Here is a 13,490-nt window from a genome sequence, read left to right on the forward strand (position 1 = left end):
ACTCCACTGGAGCCCCCGCCACTGCACCCCCTACAGACACAGCACTCCACTGGAGCCCCCGCCACTGCACCCCCCCCATAGACACAGCACTCCACTGGAGCCCCCGCCACTGCACCCCCTACAGACACAGCACTCCACTGGAGCCCCCGCCACTGCACCCCGCATAGACACAGCACTCCACTGGAGCCCCCGCCACTGCACCCCGCATAGACACAGCACTCCACTGGCGCCCCCGCCACTGCACCCCCTACAGACACAGCACTCCACTGGAGCCCCCGCCACTGCACCCCCTACAGACACAGCACTCCACGGGAGCCCCCGCCACTGCACCCCCTACAGACACAGCACTCCACTGGAGCCCCCGCCACTGCACCCCGCATAGACACAGCACTCCACTGGAGCCCCCGCCACTGCACCCCGCATAGACACAGCACTCCACAGGAGCCCCCGCCACTGCACCCCCTACAGACACAGCACTCCACAGGAGCCCCCGCCACTGCACCCCCTACAGACACAGCACTCCACAGGAGCCCCCGCCACTGCACCCCCTACAGACACAGCACTCCACTGGAGCCCCCGCCACTGCACCCCGCATAGACACAGCACTCCACGGGAGCCCCCGCCACTGCACCCCCTACAGACACAGCACTCCACTGGAGCCCCCGCCACTGCACCCCGCATAGACACAGCACTCCACTGGAGCCCCCGCCACTGCACCCCCTACAGACACAGCACTCCACGGGCGCCCCCGCCACTGCACCCCGCATAGACACAGCACTCCACTGGAGCCCCCGCCACTGCACCCCGCATAGACACAGCACTCCACTGGAGCCCCCGCCACTGCACCCCCCCATAGACACAGCACTCCACGGGCGCCCCCGCCACTGCACCCCCCTACAGACACAGCACTCCACTGGAGCCCCCGCCACTGCACCCCGCATAGACACAGCACTCCACTGGCGCCCCCGCCACTGCACCCCCTACAGACACAGCACTCCACAGGAGCCCCCGCCACTGCACCCCCCCATAGACACAGCACTCCACTGGAGCCCCCGCCACTGCACCCCCCCATAGACACAGCACTCCACTGGCACCCCCGCCACTGCACCCCGCATAGACACAGCACTGAATGTGGATGTGGAAAAAGCTAATGTGCTCAATGCTTTTTTTGCCTGTGTTTTCACTAACAAGGTCAGCTCCCAGACTGCTGCGCTGGGCATCACAAAATGGGGAAGAGATGGCCAGCCCTCTGTGGAGATAGAGGCGGTTAGGGACTATTTAGAAAAGCTGGACGTGCACAAGTCCATGGGGCTGGATGCCCTGCATCCGAGAGTGCTGAAGGAATTGGCGGCTGTGATTGCAGAGCCACTGGCCATTATCTTTGAAAACTCGTGGCGAACGGGGGAAGTCCCGGGTGACTGGAAAAAGGCTAATGTAGTGCCAATCTTTAAAAAAGGGAAGAAGGAGGATCCTGGGAACTACAGGCCAGTCAGCCTCACCTCAGTCCCTGGAAAAATCATGGAGCAGGTCCTCAAAGAATCAATCCTGAAGCACTTGCATGAGAGGAAAGTGATCAGGAACAGCCAGCATGGATTCACCAAGGGAAGGTCATGCCTGACTAATCTAATCGCCTTTTATGATGAGATTACTGGTTCTGTGGATGAAGGGAAAGCAGTGGATGTATTGTTTCTTGACTTTAGCAAAGCTTTTGACACTGTCTCCCACAGTATTCTTGTCAGCAAGTTAAGGAAGTATGGGCTGGATGAATGCACTACAAGGTGGGTAGAAAGCTGGCTAGATTGTCGGGCTCAACGGGTAGTGATCAATGGCTCCATGTCTAGTTGGCAGCCGGTATCAAGTGGAGTGCCCCAAGGGTCGGTCCTGGGGCCAGTTTTGTTCAATATCTTCATAAATGATCTGGAGGATGGTGTGGATTGCACTCTCGGCAAATTTGCGGATGATACTAAACTGGGAGGAGTGGTAGATACGCTGGAGGGGAGGGATAGGATACAGAAAGACCTAGACAAATTGGAGGATTGGGCCAAAAGAAATCTGATGAGGTTCAATAAGGATAAGTGCAGGGTCCTGCACTTAGGACGGAAGAACCCAATGCACAGCTACAGACTAGGGACCGAATGGCTAGGCAGCAGTTCTGCAGAAAAGGACCTAGGGGTGACAGTGGACGAGAAGCTGGATATGAGTCAGCAGTGTGCCCTTGTTGCCAAGAAGGCCAATGGCATTTTGGGATGTATAAGTAGGGGCATAGCGAGCAGATCGAGGGACGTGATCGTTCCCCTCTATTCGACATTGGTGAGGCCTCATCTGGAGTACTGGGTCCAGTTTTGGGCCCCACACTTCAAGAAGGATGTGGATAAATTGGAGAGAGTCCAGCGAAGGGCAACAAAAATGATTAGGGGACTGGAACACATGAGTTATGAGGAGAGGCTAAGGGAGCTGGGATTGTTTAGCCTGCAGAAGAGAAGAATGAGGGGGGATTTGATAGCTGCTTTCAACTACCTGAAAGGGGGTTCCAAAGAGGATGGCTCTAGACTGTTCTCAATGGTAGCAGATGACAGAACGAGGAGTAATGGTCTCAAGTTGCAGTGGGGGAGGTTTAGATTGGATATTAGGAAAAACTTTTTCACTAAGAGGGTGGTGAAACACTGGAATGGGTTCCCTAGGGAGGTGGTAGAATCTCCTTCCTTAGAGGTTTTTAAGGTCAGGCTTGACAAAGCCCTGGCTGGGATGATTTAACTGGGAATTGGTCCTGCTTTGAGCAGGGGGTTGGACTAGATGACCTTCTGGGGTCCCTTCCAACCCTGATATTCTATGATTCTATGATTCTATGATTCACTCCACGGGAGCCCCCGCCACTGCACCCCCTACAGTTACCTCCTCCTCCCTTTCACACCCTACAGCACCGCCTCACCCCCTGCTCTTCTGGCTGACCTGAGATCTCGACCTCCCTCCACCCGGTCCGTCCCCTTTTACCACACCCGCGTTAGGGGAGCCGCCCTCGTGTCTGGAGCACCCGTCTCCCCGGGGGGCGCCTGGCTGGCTGCAGCGGCTGCAGGGAGACGGGGGCTGGGCGCGACACCTGCTCGCAGCTCAGCTGCAGTCACGGGGCCCGGCCCACCCCGAAGAGGAAACCGGTGCAGGGACGGCCCCTCTCCCAGCGCCGAGGAGAGCGCAGCTCCTGACGGGCACCCCCCGGGCAGCGCGCAGGGTCCCAGCCCGCAGAGCCGGTGTATGCCTCCGGCCGAGAGCAGGGCTTGCGCCTGCCCGCCGTGCTCCACGCTCCGGGCTTGTGGGCCAGCCAGGCACCAGCCTGCAAAGCGAGCCCAGGCCGGCCGGCCGCCTCCCTCCCTCCCTCCCCAGCCTGGGTCCTTTGTCTCGGGCGGCCGCAGCATCCCCAGCCCGGGCACGGCCGCGCTCAGCACCGCAACCAGCCCGGGCTGGGCTGCCACGGCAGACAAAGGGGAGCCGGGTCCTGCGCCCAGGCCGGGGCCGGGACTGGCCCGCTGGGGCGTCCAGACACGACAGCCCGCCGGGGCGTCCGGACACGACAGCCCGCCGGGGCGTCCAGACACGACAGCCCGGCCCCGCACCCGGCCCGGCCCCCGGCGCGGAGCTGGCAAAAGCCACGGCTCGGCAGGAAAATGTCCGACCTAAAAACCATCTGCGAGCAAGAGAAGCGGCCCCCGGCATCGCCCTCGCTCACCTTCCCGAGGCGCCGCCGCGTCCCTCCGCCCCCGCGGGCAGCTGCGGGGCCAGGCGCCCGCCGGCTCCGGGCTCGCCCCGCTCCGCGCTCCTGCGGGAGACGCCGCCGCATCCCGGGCACTGCGCTGCGGAGGGTCTGCGCAATCCCAGCTCCAGGCTGCCGGCGGCGGCGGCTGTGACGCGGGGCGGCGCGCAGGGCCGGGTCTGCCCACTGCCCGCCGCCCCGCCCGGCCCCCGGCCCCCGGCCCCGGCCCCGGCGGGGGGGTGGATGGAGGACCGGTTCTGGTCAGCCCTGGGACATCGGGGGGGAGCAGCTCGGGGTCCCCTGCAGCCTCCCACACCCAGCTGAAGCCTCTGCAGTGAGGGATGCTGCGGCTCGGCCTCACCCCTCCTGCTCTCTCCTCTTGGCAAGAGCCGGGGGGGGGGGGGCGGGAATCGCCGCCTGCCCGCAGAGCGGCCCTTGGGCAGCCGCAGCCCCTGCAGGGAAGGCGCGGGCCGGCCCACGGTGCGGGACAGAGGAAGCGGGAAGGAAAGATTTGTGGTTCTCCGCAGGCACCACCCAAACAGCGCCCTGGAAATGCAGCCACCTCGGGGGTGGAGAGCAGCAGCAGCCGGGCATGGGCCAGTGCAGGCATCACCCGGCCGAGGGTTCAGGCTCAGAGACGCCGCGAATCTTAAACCACCGCTGAGTGGGCAGCTATCTAAAGCGGGGGGATCCTCCGCTGCCTCGAGGCCCAGCCAAAGCCCGTCAGTGCGGCGGTGCCGCCCAGGCCACCCCCTCGCCACCAGAAACGCGTGGCCCAGGGAGCCCCTGCGAGGTTTCCTCTCCATCCACGCGCTAGGACAGGCCGCCTCCCTGGCAGCACGGGGTGGCTCCTGGCAAGCTGCCGAGGGGGGCCCGTGCCCTGCGGGGCGAGTGGCTCTCCCGAGGGATTTCTAGCGCCCGCCGCTGTATTAGCTGAGTCCTCCCCCACCCCTCCAGGGGGACTCCCCTCCTGGGGAGACGCCCGGTGCAGCTGGCCCCCATGAGAAGGCCCAAAGCGCAGCCGGAGGCTGCTCAGGGGCAGTTTCAGGGGGACCCTGGAGGTGGTGGGCAAAGCTGATAGCACTGGCAGCTCCCCGGGGGCCGTAGCCTAGAGCAGCCAGCCCTGGCAGTGCCAGCGGCTCGGCGTGCCCGGCTCAGAGGCCAGTCCGCACTCACGTCCCCACTCCCCGGGCACCAGCTGAGCTGCACCAGGCCCGTTTAAGAAAACGCTCTGTGCTGGCAAGGCCGAGGAGTCTGGGCTGGACCCCAGCCCAGCAGCGCTTCACGGAGGCGGTGACGAGACCTCACGGAGACACTGCACGGCTCGGCACTTAACACTGCGCGGCAGGGCCTGGGCACGGCTCCCAGCTAGAACCACTGCAGTGGGCCCATGGCCCCCCCCAGCTGCTTTCCTAGCAGGGCAGGGTCAGGGAGATGATTTCCAAAGGCCCGGAGCTGGGGGGCCTCTCCCGTATGAGGTGCATGGCGTCAGGAGACGGCCACTCAGGCAGCACCCATTCCGGGAGCAGGGCCCAGCCTCCTCCTGCGCTGAGAGTCGCACGTCACTCCGAGGCCGCCGTGGGGTCGGAGCTCTCCCGCCTGGTGCCCAGCCCCGTAGCGAGTGTCCCTGCTAGCAGAGCAGTGACAGGGCCTCTCCGCGCCTGGCCCTTGAGGGGAGCAGAGAGCTCGCCCTGGAGGGCTCTGTTCCCCCGAGCGGCAGTAAGCGAGACTATTAACAGAGTCTCAGCTACCCCTTCCCATTAGACCACCCCCCGGCCCGCCCCGTTGTGCTGTCCGCAGTGATTAAGGCAGACTTGGGTGGACGTGCTGAGGACCGTTCGGCCGGGACAGCAGGATCTCCTCTGTAGCAAAGCAAGGCGTTACCCCGGAGACTCGTTCCCGCAGCGAGGAGCAGAATGGAAAATATTCTACTGCCCTCCCTGCTCTCCTGGGAGCCCTGCCAGCCCTGACGCTACGAGGTACCAGAGGGCAAGCCGCTGTCCCTGCCCACAGACACTGACATTAACCAGCTCCCTATCAGGAACTGCAGCCCCACGTGGGGGACGCCACGCCAAGCCAAGCTGATAAACTAACCTAACCTGGCCAGGATCCCACCCAGCCTGGCCCCGACTGGTCCCCAGAGGGCTGTAACTGACAGCTACGCTCCTCATGGGGGGGACACGACACCGCATTGACCTGATGAACTAACCTAACCCGGCCAGGATCCCATCCAGCCTGGCCTGACCAGGCTCGGCCCCGCAGGGGGCTGGGATTGACTGGCCATAGGTACAGTCTGCCTAGAGGGCCACTCCCTTCTGATGGCAACGAGGGTTCAGAGAAACAGCTGAGAAAAAGGACTTGCTACCACAGCAGTGAAGATCCTGCTCATCCAACGGCACCATCCGCCTGAACCAGAGCACGGGCGGCGGGGGTGCCCTGCAGTTCCCGGGCACCGCAGGCAGTGGGGGGAACCTGCAGCTCCCAGCCGCCTTGGGCTGACGTCACGGAGGTCTCTGGAAGGCACGGATTCCATGACTTCTGTGACCTCCATGACAAAATTGTAGCCTTAGTCATGACTGATAATGTTTGCAGATGACACAAAAATTGCAGGAGTGGGAAATAATGAAGAGGACAGGTCACCGAGACAGAGCGATCTGGATCGCGGGGTAAACTGGGTGCAAGCAAACAGCATGTATTTTAATACGGCTAAATGTATGTATCTAGGAACAAAGAGCGTAGGCCATTCTTACAGGAGGGGGGCTCTATCCTGGGAAGCAGGGACTCTGAAAAAGAGGGGGGGTGCGTGGTGGAAAATCAGCTGAACGCATGCGCCCAGTGTGACGCTGTGGCCAAAAAGGCTGATTTTGCGAATGAGCAGGGAGGTGATTTTCCCTCTGTGCCTGGCACTGGTGCGGCCCCTGCTGGAATCCTGGGTCCAGTTCCGGCACCCACAATCCAAGGAGGATGTTGATAAATCGGAGGGGGTCAGAGAAGACCCATGAGAATGGTTAAAGGATGGGAAAACCTGCCTCACAGTGATGGCCTCGAAGAGCTCAATCTATTTACCTCACCAAAGAGAAGGTGTGATAAAGTGGGACTGTTCTTAATGGCTCCTCTGAATAGTGTGGGGGTGCCTCAGTTTCCCCTAGGCAGTTCTTAAGTATCTAGGTGGTGGGGTAAGGGTGTATGATCACTGCAGAGCCCTAGGGGGCAGGTGTGTGCAGGGGTCTGGACACAGAGAATGGCCGACACCCTGTTTCCTGGCTACTGATGGCCTGGCCCTTCCTCCCTGCAAGGTGAGAGCTAAAGGGTTGGAGAACAAAGGAATCAGGTGACCTCCTGGCCCAGGAAAGGGACAAAGCCCAGAGGAGGAGGGGCTGGAGGGAGTTTCAGTTTGGGGCTGGCTGGGACATGGAGTGAAGTGCAGACGTGGTTGTCTGGCTCACTGGCCCCCAGAATGGACCCAGCTGAGGGGTCCTGTTCTCTGCACCTGCAAGCTCTGTGTTAGACCATGTTCCGGTCGTCTAATCAACCTCTGTTTTACTGACTGGCTTCATGGGGAGCAGTTCCAGAGCATCGCTCAGGGACTCCGTGACAGAAGGTTACAGGGAGACTTGATCACAATCTACCTATATGGGAAACAAAATATTTAATACTGGGCTGTGCAATCTAGCAGCAAAAGGTCTAAACACGATTCAATGGTTGGACATTGAAGCTAGACAAATTCAGACTGAAAATGAGGTGTAAATTTTTAGCAGTGGGCATAATTAACCATTGGAACAGTTTACCAAGGGACGTGGTGGATTCTCCAGATCTGACAACTTTGAAATCAGGATTGGCTGTGTTTCTAACAGATCGGCTCTAGGGATTATTTCAGGGCAGGTCTCTGGCCTGTGCTATGCCAGAGGTCGGACCAGATGATCACAATGGTCCCTTCTGGCTCTGGAACCCATGACTCTGTGCATCTATTCTAATACACAAATCTGCCAGCCGGCTTTGGATGAATCAGCAGGGAGGACACGTGACCAGAGGCCACTGGAGTTGACCCACCACGGCCCCCCTTTGTGGAGAAGGAGAGCTGAGTGACTGGCCCCAGACTATGGAAGGAACATTTGTACACAGACTCCAGAGCAGATCACTGCCTTCTCAGTCATCCTGCAGCTGCCCATGGCAGAAACAGGAACCCCCCCAGGACACGTCAGTGTCCAGCCGCCCCCCAGGCTAGTCTGCCCATCAGGGGTTGCCTGAGAGGTGCACTACAGCAACCAGCCCCATTTCTCAGCCGGTGGGTTGCAGGCACTGAACATTCGATTCCAGTCTAAAGCACAGAAAGTCTTGTTCCCTCCACCCCCGGGCCCCTCAAGGTCAGATGTTCTTTGCTACCTCCCGCTGTGCACACACAACTAACCAGCCAGGCTTAGCCGTGCTAGGACTGGTCCCGTTTTACTCTGACTTTCATAAGAAGTTTGAGGGGGAGCAAAAATGTGTCTCTTCAGATAAGGAGTCGCCAACCTGCAAAACCTTGAGAAACTTGGCGAGGGAATGAGCGATGCTGCTGGGATTTCCTGGGCCGTCTCCCAGCCAGGCACTCGGCAGTTCCCATCCACGGGCACAGCTGCAGAGGGGCCAGGCAAAGTGCAGGTCACTCACACACATGCAGTAACGTGATCTGCCCAGAGTTTACCAGGCTTCCCATGGTGACACCTAGCTCCAGGAGGCCGTGCTTCCGCTACGGAGTGGCAATTCGGTGTCAGCACAATCCCAGGAACTCCAAACCCAGGAGTCAGGCCCCCCAAAACATCATGAGATGGTCTTGAAAACCACGGTGGTGAAGGTTAGGAGGGTCCTAGTCCAGTGGAAACTAGGCCAAATCACAAAGGATGAATATAAACAAATAGCACAAGTACGCAGGGACAAAATTCGAGAGGCCACAGCACAAAATGAGATTAAACTAGCTAGAGACAAGAAAACATTCTACAAATACATTAGAAGAATGAGGAAGCCCAAGGACAGGGAAGCAGGGGGAGGGGGGGAAGAAACAATAACGGAAAATGTGGAAATGGCAGACATGCTAAATGACTTTTTTGTTTCAGTTTTCACCACAAAGGTTAGTAGCGGTTGGACATCTAACAGCGAATGCCAGTGATAATGAGGTAGCATCAGAGGCTAAAACAGGGAAAGAACACGTTAAAAGTTACATAGGCAACTGAGATGTCTTCAAGTTACCAGGACCTGAGGAAATGCATCCTAGAATACTGAAGGAGCTGACTGAGGGGATATCTGAGCCATTGGCAATTAAAATCTTCGACAAGTCATGGAAGACGGGAGAGATTCCAGAGGACTGGAAAAGGGCAAATCTAGTGCCCATCTATAAAAAGGGAAATAAGGACAAACCGAGGAATTACAGACCAGGCAGCTTAACTTCAGTACCTGGAAAGATAATGGAGCAAATAATTAAGCAATCAATTTGCAAACACCTAGAAGATAATAAGGTGATAAGTCAGCATGGATTTGTCAAGAACAAATCGTGTCAAACCAACCTGAGAGCTTTCTTTGACAGGGTAACAAGCCTTGTGGATGTGGGGAAGCGGTAGACGTGGTATATCCGGACTTGAGTAAGGCTTTTGATACTGTCTCGCAGGACCTTCTCATAAACAAACTAGGGAAATGCAACCTAGGTGGAGCTACTATAAGGTGGTTGCAGAACTGGTTGGAAAACCGTTCCCAGAGAGTAGTTACCAGTGGTTCACAGTCATGCTGGAAGGGCTTATCGAGTGGGGTCCCGCAGGGATCAGTTCTGGGTCTGGTTCTGTTCAATATCTTCAGCAATGATTTAGATAATGGCTTAGAGAGTACACTTATAAAGTTTGCGGACGACACCAAGCTGGGAGGGGTTGTAAATGCTTTGGAGGATAGGATTAAAATTCAAAATGCTCTGGACAAACTAGAGAAATGGTCTGAAGTAAACAGGAGCCTAATAGAGCTCCTCTAGCTTTAACTACACCACACCACCTCCCTTTCAGGGGACCTCCCAGCAGAGAGATTCCCAGGGTCCACAGGCTCGTGTCTGCTGACAGTGACAGTGTTCCTGGCAGAGCGAGAACATTGCCTTACGTGATGCCCAGTGCTGAGAATGGCAGAGAAAGGAGAGCCCTTCTGAGGGACGGAGAGACCCTGTGCTGGAGGTCAGCAGCAGCTAGGCCAGCAGATGCAGGGCTTAAAGGCTGGGACAGGTTATCCTGCCTCCCAGCCACTCCCCAGCAGAATCAGACACGAAGGTATTTTACATTTCCATGATGGACTTTCATCTCAGTTACTTTTCAGACCTTAGCGAAGCTTCACAGCCAGCTGGAGAAGCAGGTGAGGGACACGTAAGGAACAGAAATCCCAAACCCAACCTAAAGTGCAGCCACCTTTAGGGTGGAGCACTGCAGATGTGTCACAACGCACAGCAACAAGGCCGCTCAGTTCAGGCCAGGAAGTGACTGCTGTGGCCAGCTGAAACCGCAGAGGAAATGTATGGAATTGCCCATGTTGGAATATGTCCAAGACATTGGGGTTCACACTCCAACTCGGGCAAAACCTGCCCTGGGATCTTTAATCACAGTGCCAGGAAAGCAGGACGCCAACCAAATGCACAACAGGGGGGACTGAGGGCGAGGGAGGGCCAAGCAGGGTGACTAAGGATGGGAGGGGGAGCCAGACACATGCGTGGGTCTGTTGCTCTATCTCAGAACAAGGCTGGGCAGAACTCTTTGCCAGGATATTTCATTTGGCCCTGGCTGAGGGATGTTTAGGGTTATAAACATTGATGCCTTTAGGACTGCAGCTCCCTGGGGCGTGTGTCAGTCGGTGCCCCTGCGGCACACATGGGGACATGGCACCAGTGAGTCCAGAGGCTTTTAGAGCAATTTCTAGCCCTGCTTCCATTTCATAGCGACGTCCAATAACAAGCGTCTTTCTGAATCTGCCGTGTTCCGAGACCGCAGCCAGGCCTGACCCCCTCTGCAGCAAAGCCGCCCCCGGACCCCAGCCGCCCCCGGACCCCAGGAATGCCCCACACACAAGCTGCACCGGGTATGAACGGCTGTTGTCTGGGGGGTCACAACGGAAGTGCTGACCCGCCTCTCGCTGCAGAGTCACGTGCAAACACAGGTGCCCAAACTCTGTCCTGTCTGTGCTGACAAGCAGGCCGGGCCTCACTCGCGCCGGAGAATTAGGGAAGTGCGGCCAGCAGAGACTACGCCTCCCAGCATGCAATGCTCCCCTTGAGCCCAGGAGCCCCTGCACCACAGCAGGGAAAAGTCAGCCAGAGTGAGGGACCCTGACCCAGCATTAACCCTTTGCTCTCAGGACTGTCTGTCTATGGCTAGCAAGAATATCCAGAGCTATCAAGCTACTGCAAAGAAAGAATCGTGGTAGGGACATTAATCCTCATACTTCAGGGTCTAAACCTGTCTCTAACTATTTGGGATCAGGGGAGACCTAACGTGGGGGACAGATTCTCTCAAGTCCACTGCTGCAGGGTTCTTGCACCCTCCTCGGAAGCATCGGGTGCTGCACTGTAGAGGCAGGACAGTGCTGGGTGGAGCCCGGGTCTGATCCTTCCTAGAAACTCCTGTCTCTCACGTCAGAGCTCGGAAATAAAACCCAGCTTGTTCTGGGCGAGGTCCTTTGCTTTTTGGCAAATGCTCCCAGTCCCACGGGCCAGTGGTGGGCCTGGCGAGCCGATGCCATCGATAGCCCCCTTGGGGAGATTGAGCAGTCAGAGCAGAAAAGCCCGTGGGGTCCTGCCTGGTCCCCCATGCCCAGGGACCAGGTCTGCTGTCTATGGAACAGTCGCCCGGTTCTGCTCAGTCTGAAGCAACTCCAGCATTCAGACAGGGCTTGGGGTGTTATTTTTAACACTTGTTCACATAACTCTTGGGAGGCATCCTGGGAAGGGCTAGAGCCGAAATAGTATCCTGCGGGCACTATTTATACAGCTTCTGCCCACAGAGAGGGGGGTGCTGGGGGGCCAGAGACCCTTCTCCCAACGCTGGGGGGTGGGGGGGATTGAGCAGCCACTGCACAATGGTTTGGTGTTTGGAGCTGGCCCTCCAAACGAGCCCCACCCTGCAGCAGCCTCAGTCTCCTTGGCCCGCCATCTAGAGCGGGGAGCCCGGCAGAGGTGCCTGGCGGCTGGGGGCAGGATGGCCACCAGCACAAGAGCAGCCTGAGTGGGTGTGGTGGTGGGAAGGCAGGCAAGCATGACCCATCCGCAGGGGAGCGGGCCCCTCACTTTACACCCCCCTGTTTACTGTGCCATCAGCATGACTGGAGCTGGGGGGCGGGTTGCTAAATACGAATGCTCGTTGTGTGAACACTGTTGTGTTTAAAACATGCCTTGAGCTGTGGGGGAAGATGCCAGCCTGCCAGCCCTAGAGCCCCTATCCAGGACCAGCAGCCACCTCAGAAGATCCCTGATGGGAACGGCCTAGAGGAGCTAGGAAAATGGGAACCTTTCAAATCCCCTGCTAACCGGAGATCGGCCCCAGTCCCATTCGGTAGGGTTTTGAGTCATTTCTCTAGGGTCAGTTTCAGTGATTACAGAACCCAGCCCTGTAACTTCTCCATAAAACCACCCTCTCCCCCCCTGAAATGGGCCAGATCCCATTCTCGCCCACGCTGCTCAATCGGACAGTTAGTGCTGCGGCTGGGGAGGGCTGCGAGGAGGACATCCCCGCCACCCACCGGGAGATGCGCCGACATCGACAACTCGGGGCACTGCGCAATAATAGGAAACGAGACCGACGCTGGATCCCTACAGACCTGGGCCGGGGAACGCGAGAGGAAAGCTCTGTGCCCCATTGCAACGCAGACACGTACGATCCTCCCATAGCACACCCCGTCCTGGTAGGAATACGTACACAGTGCTGTATAGAACACGTACACAAGCCTCCTGTCACTCCCTGGGTGGGGAGACGGGGGCTACGGTGCCAATACTCAGACCTCGAGCAGTGCAAACAGACGGCTGCGGCTCCTACCTGGCTGGGTGCAGTCCCTGTACCGGCTTCCCAGGCCCTGGTCACGGCTCGCTGCAGCTGGGTGCCCAGCGCGTAAGCGATTAGATTCTCACAATGCCTGGCGCATTAGAGTGGCTGGAGAATACACGATGCAGGGCCAGTGATAATCCAAAGGAAAACCAGCTTGTCCCAGCATCGGCTCAGTGATCAGCTGGCTCTGTGCTGTAATCGGGTGTCAGGAAGAGGCTGCCAGCAGCTGCTGGAGAGCAAGCGGCGTGACAGGGCACTTCTCAGGCAGGGATCTGGGCTTAGCCCGGCTCCCCTCTCCCCGTCCTACTGCTGGCCGTGCACTGCAAAGCGCATGTGTTCTCACAGAGCCTGCGAGCCGGGGAGACGCGGGCTGCTGGCTGGCAAAGCCAGGCCCAGCCTGCTAATGAAAAGCCCAGCGTACATCCAGAGGCCCTCTCAAAGGGCATGGCAGAAATGCAGCTCCGGTTACAGAGAGCCATTTCCAGAGCACAGAGCATGAAGCTGGCTGACTGCAAACAAGCGCGCCACTCCCCAGATATCGGGGGAGGAGACCCCATGGGGTACAGTGACTGGCCTCCCATTACCACCTAGGAAGGGAGAGAGGCCCCTGGATACCGCCTCTCCCAGTTCTTCTACGCCCCCATCCTCAGCAACTGGGGAATATTAAATAACTCAGAGACTCACAGAACTCTCCCGATGGGACCCACTGA

At 58.4% G+C, this 13,490-nt stretch overlaps 1 protein-coding gene across 3 annotated transcripts in view; it reads right to left on the reverse strand.

Moving 5' to 3' along the window:
• The window catches only part of RUSC2 (RUN and SH3 domain containing 2), a 75,572-nt gene extending 62,477 nt beyond the window's left edge, over nt 1-13,095 (reverse strand). For 2 of the 3 annotated variants that reach the window (XM_073343290.1, XM_073343288.1), the window contains exon 1: nt 3,722-3,859. The gene's annotated coding sequence lies outside the window, so the exon portion shown is untranslated. Of the gene's footprint in view, nt 1-3,721; nt 3,860-12,771 lie in introns of those variants that run through there. The other variant, XM_073343289.1, reaches the window with a different exon arrangement.
• Between the last annotated feature and the right edge of the window lie 395 nt (nt 13,096-13,490).

Source organism: Lepidochelys kempii, chromosome 5 (genome assembly GCF_965140265.1).
Source record: "Lepidochelys kempii isolate rLepKem1 chromosome 5, rLepKem1.hap2, whole genome shotgun sequence".
Lineage (NCBI taxonomy): Eukaryota > Metazoa > Chordata > Testudines > Cheloniidae > Lepidochelys > Lepidochelys kempii.